Below are 13,677 nucleotides of genomic sequence, written 5' to 3' on the forward strand. Positions count from 1 at the left end.
TCTGCTGGGTTTTGAAGTCTAAAGAGACTGCTAGGAAGTGGGAGGGAGGGGCAAACAGGGAAACAGTGACTGAGGACCTGATGTGCTTAGAACTGGCTTGGTCCTGAGGGCAAAAGGAAGGCCTTCGAGCAAGGGAGTGGTCAGATTTGCATTTTTACAGCTCGGGTGATTGGAGGACGGGGTTGGGTGCAGCTGAAAGGCAAAGACACTCTAACACCCAGATTGTGGTCTTTCTCATTTCCCATTAAAAAGAACCAGAGCTCCTGGGGCAAGTGGTGCTGAGACGTCTGTAGATGTGCAAGATGCACCTGGAACATAATGCTATGGCAGGAAGTAAAGAAGCTATAAAAGATGGCTGGTATAATTGACAAGGATGCAGGGGCTAACCCGAAGAGGTTCCTCCTGGCTAACGATAGGATCATCTGAGCATCAGTGCAAGTCAATGTATTGAATTACAAGTGCAATGGATTGAAATCAAATTTTTTAAATCTCTAAGTTCATGATATTTTTAAAATAGTGGGAAAAAATTTTTAAAAATAAAATATTGGTCACCTTTGAAGGATGTTAGGAATAAGTGACTTCTGAATACTTGTTAATAAAGGGAAAGAAGCATTTATCTTTTCTGTATTAACTGTACTTCAGGGTAATCAAAAAGTGAAAATTTCTCTCTATAGAGATATTCCAGCTAATAGATAATGGAATTATAGAGTTAATTTATCACTATTTTGTAAACCCCTAATGAAATAATTAAGCTAGGCAATAATAATCAACAGCTTCAACATCATATGAAGAGAGACAACCAGGGGCACCTGGGTGGCTCTGTTGGTTAAGCGTCCAACTTCGGCTCGTGATCTCACGGTTCATGGGTTCGAACCCCATGTCGGGTTCTGTGCTGACAGCTTGGAGTCTGGAGCCTGCTTTGGATTCTGTGTCTCCCTCTCTCTCTGCCTCTCCCACATGTGTGCTCTCTCTCTCAAAAATAAACATTAAAAAAAAAAAAACCTGACATTATATGCCTCCTGCTGGAAGTCAACAGCACTACCGCTGAAGCTTTCTTGCAAAAGCAAAAAAAAAAAAAAAAAAAAAAAAATCCAAATCATATTGTTCTGGATCTAAGTACAAGTTTACAGGAAAAACATGAATCAGAGGACTATGTTAAATGACATCATGTTAAATGACATCATGGGGATGCAAGCAGGAAAAATCCAGTAAATGTAAAACTCTAAGGACAAACAACATGGCTTCTTTAAAAAAAAAAAAAAAAGGCGGAGCACCCGGGTGGCTTAGTCGGTTAAGCGGCAGACTCTTGATTTTGGCTTAGGTCACTCATGGTCTGTGAGTTCCAGCTCCTCCGACTCTGCGCTGACAGCATGGGTCCTGCTTGGGATTCTCTCTCCCTTTCTCTCTGCCCCTCCCCCACTGTGCTCTCTCTCAAAATAAACTTAAAAAGGCAAAGAAACAAGAACAGAATGAAAAAACAAGAGGAAAAGGAAGCCAGAGACTTATGAGCCATATCGACAAAATGCAAGGATGGATCCTGATTTAAATAAACCAGTTGTAAATGAGAGAGAGACAGGCAAGTGGGGCAGTTTGAACTTGTGGTTACCGTTCTCCAGGATGGTCCCCTAAGATCCTGGCCTCCCAGTATTCACACCCTCTCACAACGAAGCAGGTTGGCCCATGTGATCAACGGAATAGTGGAGACGTGTGTGTGACTTACAAAGCTGGGTCAGGAAAGGTTTTGTAGCTTCCTCCTTGGATCCTTGCTCTGGGGGAAACCGGACAAGGTTCTGAGGCCATTCAAGCTGCCCGTAGAGAGCCCTTGTGGTGAGGACCTGTGCCCCTGCCAAAAGCCAGCACTGACCTGCCAGCCTGTGTAGATGAGCCACATGGAAAGCAGATTCTCCAGTACCTGTCAGACTTCCAGGTGACTGCCATCTCATGAGACGCTGATCCAGAACCACTTCGTTCATCTGCTCCCGGATTTCCAGCAAACTGAGCAATAATAAATGTTTATTATTGTTTTAAACCTCTAAGTTACACAGCAACAGATAACTAATATAAATACTGATTAGATAATGATACAAAGAAATATTATGAATGCGTAATGCGAAGAATGTTATTTGAAAGTTGTTTTAGAGATGCATACTGAAATATTTATAGATGCATTAACATGCCGCCTGAGATTTGCTTCCAAATAATGCAGTTAAGTGGTAGCAGAGAGTGGATGTATAGATAAAGCAAATGGTCATGAGTTTATATTGGTTGTGGCAATGAACATATTCACTGTACTATTCTCTAGATTTTCATATTGCTGAAATTTTCTATAATAAAAGTTTATTTTATTTTATTTTATTTTATTTTATTTTATTTGAGAGAGAGAGGGTGCGAGTGAGGGGCAGAGAGAGAAGGAGAGAGAGAAAAGCGGGGAGCACCTGAAATGGGGTTTGTGTTCATGAACCACGAGATCATAACCAGAGCTGAAGTCCAATGCTTAACCGACTGAGCTGCCCAGGTGCCCCATAAAAGTTATGTTTTTTAAAAAGTACTTACGGGGCACCTGGCTGGCTCAGTGGGGGGAGCATGCGACTCTTGATCTTGGGGTTGTGAGTTTGAGCCCTATGTTGGATGTAGAGATTACCTTAAAAAAAAAAAAAAAAGGTACTTTCAACGGTCCAGGCAAGAGAAAAGATGGCTGCAACAGAGCAGTAGTTATAAGGGTTATAAGAAAGGCAATGGAAGTAAAATATTCAGAAGGTAAAAATATACAGGTCTCAGTGATTGAACAGACATGGGGAGGTGAGAAAGAAGAATCAAGAGCGACTCTGGGAGCTGGATGGACATACCAGCCACTTGCCAGCTGTGCAAGCTTGGGTGAGTTACTCAGCCTTTCTGTGCCTCGTTGCCCATGTGTGAAAATGAAGGTAAAAACAGTACTACCTATAAGGGTAATTGTATTAAGTTAGTTAAAACATGTAAAGCACTCAGAACAGTGCTTAGCACATAGTAAACCCTCTAAGTGTTAGCTCTTCCACTGGGGAGGCCCAGGACTCCTGGGGGATGGCAGTTTTGGCTTTCCGCCTGAGATTGTGGCGGTGGGGCACTTCCATGAAGATGGCAGGAGACATTTGCATCTCAATCCGAAGTTCAGGAGCGAAGGTAGAGATAGAGATGTGGATGACTCGGCACATTTTAAAATAAAAGTGAACCAGCTCTTTGAACAGACGCTTCACCAAAGATACACAAATAGCAAATAAGCACGTGAAAAGATGTTAAATATAACTAGATATTAAGCAAATGCAAACTAAAGCAAAAAGGAAACACCTCTGTACCCATGCCAGAAAGACAAAAATTAAAAAAAAAAAAAACATATACAGTGATAATACCAAGTACTGGGAAGAATGTGGGGCAGCGGGAGCCATCATACATTGCCAGAGGTCAAGTTAAAATGGTATGTTTATGGGACGCCTGGGGTGGCTCAGTCGGTTGGGCATCCGACTTCAGCTCAGGTCATGATCTCACAGCTCATGAGTTCGAGCCCCGCGTCGGGCTCTGTGCTGACAGCTCAGAGCCTGGAGCCTGCTTCAGATTCTGTGTTTCCCTCTCTCTCTCTCCCCCTCTGCCGCTCATGCTCTGTCTCTCTCTGTCTCAAAAATAAATAAACATTAAACAAATTAAAAAAAGAAAATAAGATGGTACGTTTACTTCTGGAACTTCTGGAAAACAGCTTGGCAGTTTCTCATAAAATTAAACACATACTAACCATACAACCCAGCAATTGCACTGCTGGGTGTTTATCCTAGAAAAATAAAAATTTGCATTCACACAAAAACCTGTATGTGAATGTTCAGAGAAGCTTTATTTGTAAGAAGCCAAACCTGGGAACAATCCAAATATCCTTCAACAGGCGAATGGATAAACTGTGGTATATCCATACAGTGGAATACTCCTCTGCGATAAAAAGGAATAGGCCATAGATATATACAACAACCTGGAGGGATCTCAAAAGCAGTATTTCATGAAGAATGAGCAAGCCCAATGGAACCCCAGGAACCTCATATGTAAGGAGCATATGGAAACCTTTTCAATCTGTCCACGGTTCCCCAACACAAGTGCTGCCTAGGTTCAGGCCCTACTGAATCTTGCCTGGGTTACTGCTCCAGCCTCCTCACTGGCCCCAGCCCCCAGCCCCCAGCCTGGGGTCTCTCCAGTCCACTCCACACACTATTTCTAGACGGATCTCTCTGAGGGTAAACCCCGGACTTTTCAATGGTACATCTTCGCTCTCAAGATAAAGTCCAAACTTCTCAATGTATACTCAAATCTCCTGCTTACCTATGTCCTCTCAACTTTCAGATGCCATCTTACGCCCCAGTGGCCCTCTGCCCAGACTCTTCCGTGCCTCCCCACTCTCCTGCAGGCAACAGTCTCTGTAGGCTCCAGCCATAATACATTCATCTTTATGTTGGAATGTTCCATTTGATCGCTCGCTGCTAGGCTTTGGCATTTAAATTTTTCTGCCTAGAACTCTCACCGCCACCTTCCATGGCTCAGTTAATCCCACCCTGCAGGTGATGGTCCTGTTACCGCCTCATCTAGAAAGACTGGGTTAGAGCCCCTTCTGGAGCCTCCGTAGCACCTGGGTGCGCTCTGTTGCAGCACTGCCCACGTTGTCCTGTGATCACCCAGTGACCGTTTGGCATCACCCACTAGAATTGTGAGTCCCGAGGGCTGGGACATGTCACATTCCCCTCTGGGTCCCTGGTATCTAGCTCAGTGCTTCACACCCACTAGGGGCCCAACAAGCGTTTGCTGTATAAAAGCAGTGTGCCTCATGAGAGGGGAGGTCCAAGTCCACATACTCATACTCTCTGTACTTTGCGCAACTCGTGAGGGCGTGGGAAGATGGCAGCTGATTTGGTGTGTCGGTCGCAAATAAAGCCTCCCTGCATTTCCTCTTCTCACCACCGGGTGGCAATTCAGGCCCGCGAAGCTCTCAGAGGGGCGCCGCTGCCATTGCACCACCTGGTGGCAATATATTTTCCAACCGTTCTGCGGGAAGTGATTTTTTGGAGTACAAAGAATCGCCAAGAAAATACGCGGCAAACTTACTTTTGTAATTTTAAAATAACTCCTTGGAGTGCTCCTGCCTTAGAGAAGACCCCCGGTGCTACCCTGTTGCCTTCCACACGAGGCAGTGACAACCCCGATTTCCTGATGGCTTCTGCCACCTGACGCCCCAGTGGCCTTCTGCCCAGGCTCTTCCCTGCCTACCCACTCGGCTGCAGGAAGCAGTCTCCGTATTTATCAGAGTCCTGTCTCCAAGTGTCCTCTCCCTCCATGTCCGTGTCACTTTGGGACACTTCGGTGTCCCGTGGATGACCCTCCGCCTGGACCACCCTGCTCCCCGGTTCCCCAAATCTCCCAGTTCTGCAGGGACTTTCACCTCTACCTCACCTCAGCCAGCTGCACCGGATTGTAAAAGTCTACCCTTCCGCTCTCAGACCACAACCACACACGGGTCCCGCTCTCGCTTCCTCTGCCTCTCCCCTGCGCTGTGGTTGCACCCAAACCCCAGCCCTGCCCCTTCACCCTTCCGCGGTTTTTCTGCTCCTTTCAGCTCCTCCCTCTGTCGCCCTGCTCGGGCTGAACTGCCTCGTTGGAATCACAGCTCTTCCACAGACAGGCTTTGAACTTGGACGGCTTACCTGAGCTCTCTGAGCCTCACACTCTCATTCATATTAAAGTGGGGATAACAGTAATGCCTGCCTGAAAGACTGGCGAGGGTAACTGAATTCATACGGATAGCACTTAGAACAGTCCCTGGCACGCTGTGAATGATGATATATCATATACGCTGATATATTATTATTATTGCTTAAGCTGGAGCCTGTGTGGATGACCTCACCAGCCACCTCAACGCCCTCATCAGCAAAACCCACCCTTGCACAAATCCCACAATCTCCCTTCACTAGGCTTAGAACCAGTTTTCTGCACCCCAGCAAGAAACGAAATAGAAGCCACAAAAATTCCACGATCCTGTAGGTTGGTGCCACTAGACATTCCTGCCCTTCAGCCTCCACTGGGCTCCAGCCGCGCTTGAAAATCCTTGACCTGTCCTTAGCCCGACCCCTCTTCTCTATCTGCAGTGACCATTCCACATTCTTTACCACATTCCCCGAGCACATGCTGTGAAGTTCAAAAGGTACAAACGGCGCACATTGGATTGTGGTAAGCTGATAAACGTGGCCACGATATTTTGTAACTGTTCCCCCTGGCGTGTGATGATCCCTCATCTCCCACGCTCTGATTCTCCTAACCCTGCACATTCCCTGCTCTGTTCCCATCTCCTAAAACCCTTCCCCTGGTCCCTCTAGAGCTCACTGCTCCCCATCAGCAAGCTCCCTCTGGACATAGCCCCTGTGAAGGGTCCCTCTGCCCTGCCACCTCTCCCTGAGGACACTGCTCTCTCTCCTTCAGCTCATGTGTCACCAGGCCAAAAGGTGGGCAGGTGTCTTCCTTGCTCTTCAGTGCTGCTTTCAGACCCTAAAGTCCCTCAGCTTTGGATCTCCTCTCGACAGACTGTACCACCTGCTATGCCTCCCTTTTCTACTCATCTACACTCCCTGGGTTATTTCCTCTCATTTCTTGAAGGCTTTGGCTCCTGCCTCGCGGTCATCCCCTCTGATCCTAATTCTGTCCTAATGCTTAGAGATTTCAGTGTCCACATAGAGAGTTCCATGATCTCTTCTCCTCCAATGACCTGGCCCGAGCCTATCTGAATTATCCACTCCGTGGTCATTTTCTGGTCTTCGTCATTACCGGTGACTGCTACCCCTCTGTATTAGTGACCCAGGGCTGCTGTAACAAAGTACCACCGACTGGGTGGCTTGAAAAGCAGAAGTGTATTGCCTCACAGTTCTGGAGGCTGGAAGTCTGAGATCAAGGTGCCCTCAGGCTTGGTTTCTTCTTCTTCTTCTTCTTTAAAGCTTAAACTTTTTTTCTTATGTTTATTTATTTTTGACAGATAGAGGGACAGAGCATGAGCAGGGGAGGGGCAGAGAGAGAGGGAGACACAGAATCTGAAGCAGGCTCCAGGCTCTGAGCTGTCAGCACAGAGCCCGACGCGGAGCTCGAACTCACAGACCGCGAGATCATGACCTGAGCCAAAGTCGGACACTCAACCGACTGAGCCACCCAGGCACCCCTTGGTTTCTCCTTGAGGACTGTGAGGGAGCATCTGTTCCCTTCAGACCCCTCTCCTAACTTCTGGTGGTTTGCTGCCCGTCGCTGGCCTTCCTTGGCCTGTGGATGCACCATCATGACCTCTGCCTGCATCTTCACATGGCCTCTCCCCGTGTGCTACCTGTCCTTGTGTCTGACTTTCCACTTTTTATAAGGACACCAGTCATATTGGATTAGGGGTCACCCAAATGACTTCAATTTAACTTGATTATCTCTGTAAAGTCTCTATCTCCAAGTAAGGTCACATTCTGAGGTACCAGGGGTTAGGACGTCAACATTTTTTGAGGGGGTCACAATTCAACCCATAACACCTCCTATCGTCTCAATCTCGTGCTTTCCACCCTCTGATCATCACCTCATTTCTTCCCAACTCATTCCTCTAGTGCCCTATCTCCAAAATTCCCACGGTCTCGGCAAGACCAGCAATCTACTGATCGCATCTCCACCATGCCTCTCTCCTTTATCATTCCCTCTTCCCTCTTTCACCCATGTAAAGCCCACAACCAACTAGTAGAATCGCTCCCTTGCATACACCTTCAGTCCCCTGGCCTCTCTCTTTCCTATTTTGTACTCATTTGGTGAATTGGCCGCCCTGGCTGATCCTGCCTATTCTGCACTTGATCTTAGCCAAAAGGCCGAGAAACAATAATCCTGCCTATTCTGTACCTAACATGGCAGGAGAAAGACCCCCACACGTTTGTGTTAATAAGTCTCACTTTACATTCCTAGTCACCTCAAGTGGACCCTTCATGCTGCTCGATACCCTTACTGTCTTCCCTAGAGTATTCACTCTTGACCTTCCACGTGGCTACTCATACTATATCTTCTCTTCTCAAATCTCCAGCACTTCTTTTCCCATCCTTCCTCTTAACTGATGACCTTGATTATTTTCTTGAGAAAATAAAAGCCATTAGAAGACTTCTTTTTTTTTTTTTACATTTTTAAATGTTTATTTAATTTTGAGAGAGAGAAAAAGAGACAGCATGAGTGGAGGAGGGGCAGAGAGAGAGAGGGAGACACAGAATCAGGAGCAGTCTCCAGGCTCTGAGCTGTCAACACAGAGCCCGAGGCAGGGCTCAAACTCTTGAACAGCGAGATTGTAACCTGAGCTGAAATTGAACTCTTAGCTAACGGAGCCACCCAAGCACCCCAGAAGAGTACTTCTATAAAATAGACCCTCATACACCCAACTGCTTCTGTGCCTTCCTCCCTCCTGTACCTGTGGATGCTGCTTAGGGCCACTCATGCTCTAGAGCCCAACAATTTCCTTTTCTCTCTTGTGGGATCATCAAATTTTCTCTGTTTTATCTTTCCCATAAGTATAAGAAAATGCTTTAATTTCTTCTATCTTTAAGAATTCCTCTCTTAGAGGTGCCTGGCTGGCTCAGTCAGAAGAGCATGGGACATGAGTTCAAGCCCCACATTGGATGTAGCAATTACTTAAAACAAATAACCCCACTAAGAAGAAAGAAAGGGGGGCACCTGGGTGGCTTAGTCGGTAGCGTCCGACTTCGACCCAGGTCATGATCTCATGGTTTGTGGGTTCAAGCCCCGCATCAGGCTCTGTGCTGACAGCTCAGAGCCTGGAGCCTGTTTCAGATTCTGTGTCTCCCTCTGTCTGCCCCTCCCCCACTCGCACTCTGTCTCCCCCTGTCTCAAAAATAAATAAACATTAAAAAAAATTAAAAAAAAAAAAGAAAGAAAAGAAAAGAAAAAAAAGAAATCCTTTCTTAGGGCTTAGGAGCTGCAACTCCCCAGTAGCAATGAGTATACCCAGCCTCCAGGTCTTGGTTTGTTTGTTTGTTTGTTCGTTTGTTTGAAGTTTATTTATTTTGGGGGGAAAGAGGGAGAGGGAGAGAGAGAATCCCAAGCAGACTCTATGCTGACAGTGCAGAGCCCAATGTGGGGCTCGAACTCGCAAACCGTGAGGTCATGCCCTGAGCTCAAATAAGAATCGGACGCTTAACAGACTGAGCCACCCAGGCGCCCCTCCAGATCTTGGTTTCTAAATATCATTCCCCACCAAAAGAAACCAGGGTCCTTTGGAAAAATGGCTGGTTCCAAGGCTGGGTTGGGGAAAGTCCAAGATGAATCTCGAGCACATTGTTCCAGAAAGTACATCCTCAAAGAATGACTGGCGTTTGTCAAAGAGAAGGAAGCCAGCCTAAAGGGGCTCCTACTGGCCAAATCATGGACATTTTGAGCACCAGAGTAAATGATGACAGTAATGGCTTACAAACCATTGAATAAAATAGGAAGTCATGAGTCCATACAGATATAAACAAATGAATAAAGAGACAGTTTGACGAAAATGAACGATTTACACAGTTTCAAAGTACCTCCCTGCTAGATTCTTATTAAGTATATAGGGAAAAATTGTAAATGTACGGTGAAGAAGTTGGGCAAATACCAACTTAAGTAATGACCGTGAACATCCTTAGTAATGAGGTAAATGAAAATAATGGCCTATAAAGTTAAAAAAAAAAAAAGTCAGGTCCCAAGGTTAAGGACAGACTGAAGTTTGTTCCAGTTTGAAGGACACTAAAGAAATATGACTGGGGTGCCTGGGTGACTCAGTTAACATCAGACTCTTGATTTCAGCTCAGGTCATGATCTCACAGTTTGTGAGATAGAGGCCTGTGTCCAGCTCTATGCTGACAGTGCAGAGCCTGCTTGGGATTCTCTCTTCTCTCTCTGCTTGTTCCCCACTCATTCTCTCTCTCTCTCTCTCTCTCTCTCTCTCTCTCTCATTCAAAATAAACATTAAAAAAAAAAGAATATGATTAAAAGCCATATGTGACTGTTGAACTGGGTATAAAAGACATTATTGGGACAACTGGTGAAACTCGGATGTGGTCTGGGGATTAGATTATCATATTTTAATTCCTGATTTTGATGATGGTACGAGGGTATATAAGAGAATGCTCTTGTTTGTAGGAAATCTATAGTCAAGTATTGGGTGATGAAGCATCAAATTGGTAACTTTCAAATAGTTTGGGAGAAGAGAGTTTTTTGTACTGTACTGGAAACATTTGCGTAAGTTTGAAATAGTTTCAAAAATAAGACTTAAAAAATTGCACTCTTGACTCCACTCTCCTCTCCCGTTCTCTTCACTACTTCTTACAAGAGTTGTCTATACTCCAATCCTTCCTTTCCCATTTTTTCTTGAACTTCTCCAAGCAGCTTTCATTTCCACTAATGCTCTTGCTAAGGTCACCAGTGACTTCCATATTGCTAAATTGAAAAAAACAATTTTCTTTTTTTTTTTTTTTTTAAAGTTTATTTATTTTGAGACAGTGTGCAGGATGGGGAGAGAGAGAGAGAGAGAGAGAGAGAATCCCAGGCAGGCTCTGCACCATCAGCGTGGAGCCCAATGCAGGGCTCCAACTCACAAACCATGAGATCATGACCTGAGTCAGAACCAAGAGTTGGACGCTTAACTGACTGAGCCACCAGGCACCCCGAAAAAAACAATTTTCAATCCTCATCTTGGTGTGTCAGCAGAATTTGACACTGATTAATCTTTCTTGAAACATTTTCTTTTCTTTTCTTTTTTTTAAATTTTCTTTAATGTTTATTTCTGAGAGAAAGAGACAGAGCATGAGGGGGAAGGAGCAGAGAGAAAGGGAGACAGAATCTGAAGCAGGATCCAGGCTCTGAGCTATCAGCACATAGCCCGATGTGGGCTCGAACTCATGAACCATGAGATCATGACCTGAGCTGAAGTCGGATGCTTAACTGAGCCACCCAGGTGCCCCTTGAAACATTTGCTTCACTGGTATTCCAGAACCCCACATTTTCTTGGTACTACTGTCTTTACTGCCTCTTGTGTGATCTCTCCTCATTCCCATTGACCTCTAAAGAAATGAAATATCCCAGGATTTAGGACTCAGACCTTTCCTCTTCTTACTCCCTTGTTGGTCTCATCCAGTCCCCTGGCTTTAAATAACATCCATATGTTTATGACTTGCTAATTTATATCTCTAGCCCAGGCTTCTTTTCTAAACTCTGGACTTGCATAACCAATTGCTTACTCCACATTTTCCATTGGATGTTGTCCAATAGACATCTCAAATTTAACATGGCCAACACTTAACTCCTGATCTTCCCTCCCTGAAGTCTGCTCTATTTACCCTCCCCCTTATCAGTTAGTGACAATTTCTTCCTACCAATTGCTCCAAAAACCTTGGAGTTACCCTTGGCTCTTCTCCTTTCTTCACATCAATTACATTAGCAGGTTTTATTATCTACAGTGCCGCCACCCTGGAACAGGTCACCACCATCTATCATTGGAGTTACCCAAGAGGCCCCTTACTGGTCTGCTTCCATACTTGCCCTCTATAGTTTATTCCTTATCACCCTCTAATGGCTCCCCATTTCACCCTGAGTAAAAGTCAAAGTCCCTAACATTGGGCTACAAGACTGTCTACATGATCACTTACTCTGACCAGATTGGCTAAGAATAAAAAGTGTGCTAATACTGAATCATGTAGAAGATAGTCCCACTTATACATTGTTAGAGAAATGCAATTTGTTAATATCTATGAAAAATTTAAATTAATCCTACGCTATGACCTAGCAATTCCGTTTGTGAGAATTTATCTTATGAAAACACACAAATGGCCAAAGACATAGATGCAATATTCACTGCAACACTGCTTGTCATCGGAACACAAATTAACAAGGCACTTCCATACAATGGAAGGCCATGTATGGTAATGGAGATTCATGGGCTTTGGAAAGATCTCCAAGGCATATTACTAAATGCTAAAAGAAACAGATCAGTCACAATACAATAATCTCATTGTCTAATAAAAGGTCAGCATAAACACACTCTATATATGAAAGTGTGTGCACACATCTAAAATATGATTTGCGGAGTGCCTGGGTGGTTCAGTTGGTTAAGTGTCCAACTTCAGTTCAGGACATGATTTCACGGTTTGTGAGTTCAAGCCCCACAAGGGGCTCTGTGTACTGACAGTATGGAGCCTGCTTGGGATTCTCTCTCTCTCCCTCTCTCTCTGCCCCTCCCCAGCTTGTACTCGTGCTCTCTCTCTCTCAAAATAAATAAATAAACATTTTAAAAAAACACACAAAAATTATTTTAAAAGATTACCAATCAACCTGGGTTCTGTCTGGGGAGTGAGGTTGGGATTGGAGTATGAAAGAGACGTTTCTTCCTTGTATATAACATTCTATTCAACTTCAATTCCTTTAAAAAAAAAAAGAAAAAAGTGTGAACATGCACTTTTATAATTTGTATGTCTTTAATAATTATAAAAAAAGATTTAAACAATTTTTTTAATGTTTATTTATTTTTGAGAGAGACAGCGTGAGCAGGGGAGGGGCAGAGAGAGAGGGAGACACAGAATCTGAAGCAGGCTCCAGGCTCTGAGCTGTTAGCACAGAACCGAATGCAGGGCTTGAACTCATAAACCGTGAGACCATGACCTGAGCCAAAGTCAAACACTCTCTATAGTTTATTCTTTATCACTCTCTGAGTGATAAACCCAGGTGCCCCTATAAAAAAGATTTTTAAAAGTTCTTCCCCACCCCAAGGTCATAGAAATGCTCACCTATATTTACTTCAAATTCACTTGTCTTAAAAAAAAAATTCTATATTTGATTTAACTCACACAGGATTACAGAATGGGTGTGTATATCTAGAGTTTGCTGCGGAGCGTGACTGTTTCTTTTTTAAAACTTTTTTTTTGATGAAGAAAACAAAACACACCATTTGTAGAAAAGCTAGCAATAGAAACTCTTGGCAACCCAGAGAAAACCTGTTAACATTTTAGGACATTTCCTGTAAAAGGCAGGGTGCCCAGAGAGGTGGAACCTGAAACCTTATCAGTCTTTTGCTGATGCTCTGGTGCCATTTGGGGGGATAAGGGGGGGCCTGGCAGTTTTGGTTTCCTCTGTTTGGGAAATTCAGCAGAGAGGGTCACACACAATGGTAAGACAAACATTCACCCATTGTTCACGGAGAAAATAGTGAGGTCACCTTAATCCTGCAAGCAGATGTTGCAAACCAAGATATGAAGTGTTCCCCCATAGTGAAGATCGAGTCGTCTTTTAGCCAAACCCTTTTCTTGAAGTACAAGGAGAAACTGATTTCCCAGGACTGTCTTTAACTCACTTGCATGTCCCCTTCCACAGAATTACTTGAGATGGACTATTTTGGTCTCTATGGAGGACACACATGGTTATGTGGGCTATGAGATGGCTCATAGGGGCCTAGCACTCCTTAGCAGCACCCTGGAGCGGGGAGGGGGGGGGGGGGACTTAGAAATGAGAGCTGCTCACCTTGGAACAGTCAGTAGGGCTGGGCTGGTTCCAAAGAACCAGGTGTGGCTGATGTTGCTTGGCCCACGCTGCCCCAGGGGCCACGGTGACACCTTGCATTTGCAAACACTGCGGAACAGAGCCTGG

This window comes from Prionailurus bengalensis, chromosome B4 (genome assembly GCF_016509475.1).
Source record: "Prionailurus bengalensis isolate Pbe53 chromosome B4, Fcat_Pben_1.1_paternal_pri, whole genome shotgun sequence".
Classification (NCBI taxonomy): Eukaryota; Metazoa; Chordata; class Mammalia; order Carnivora; family Felidae; genus Prionailurus; species Prionailurus bengalensis.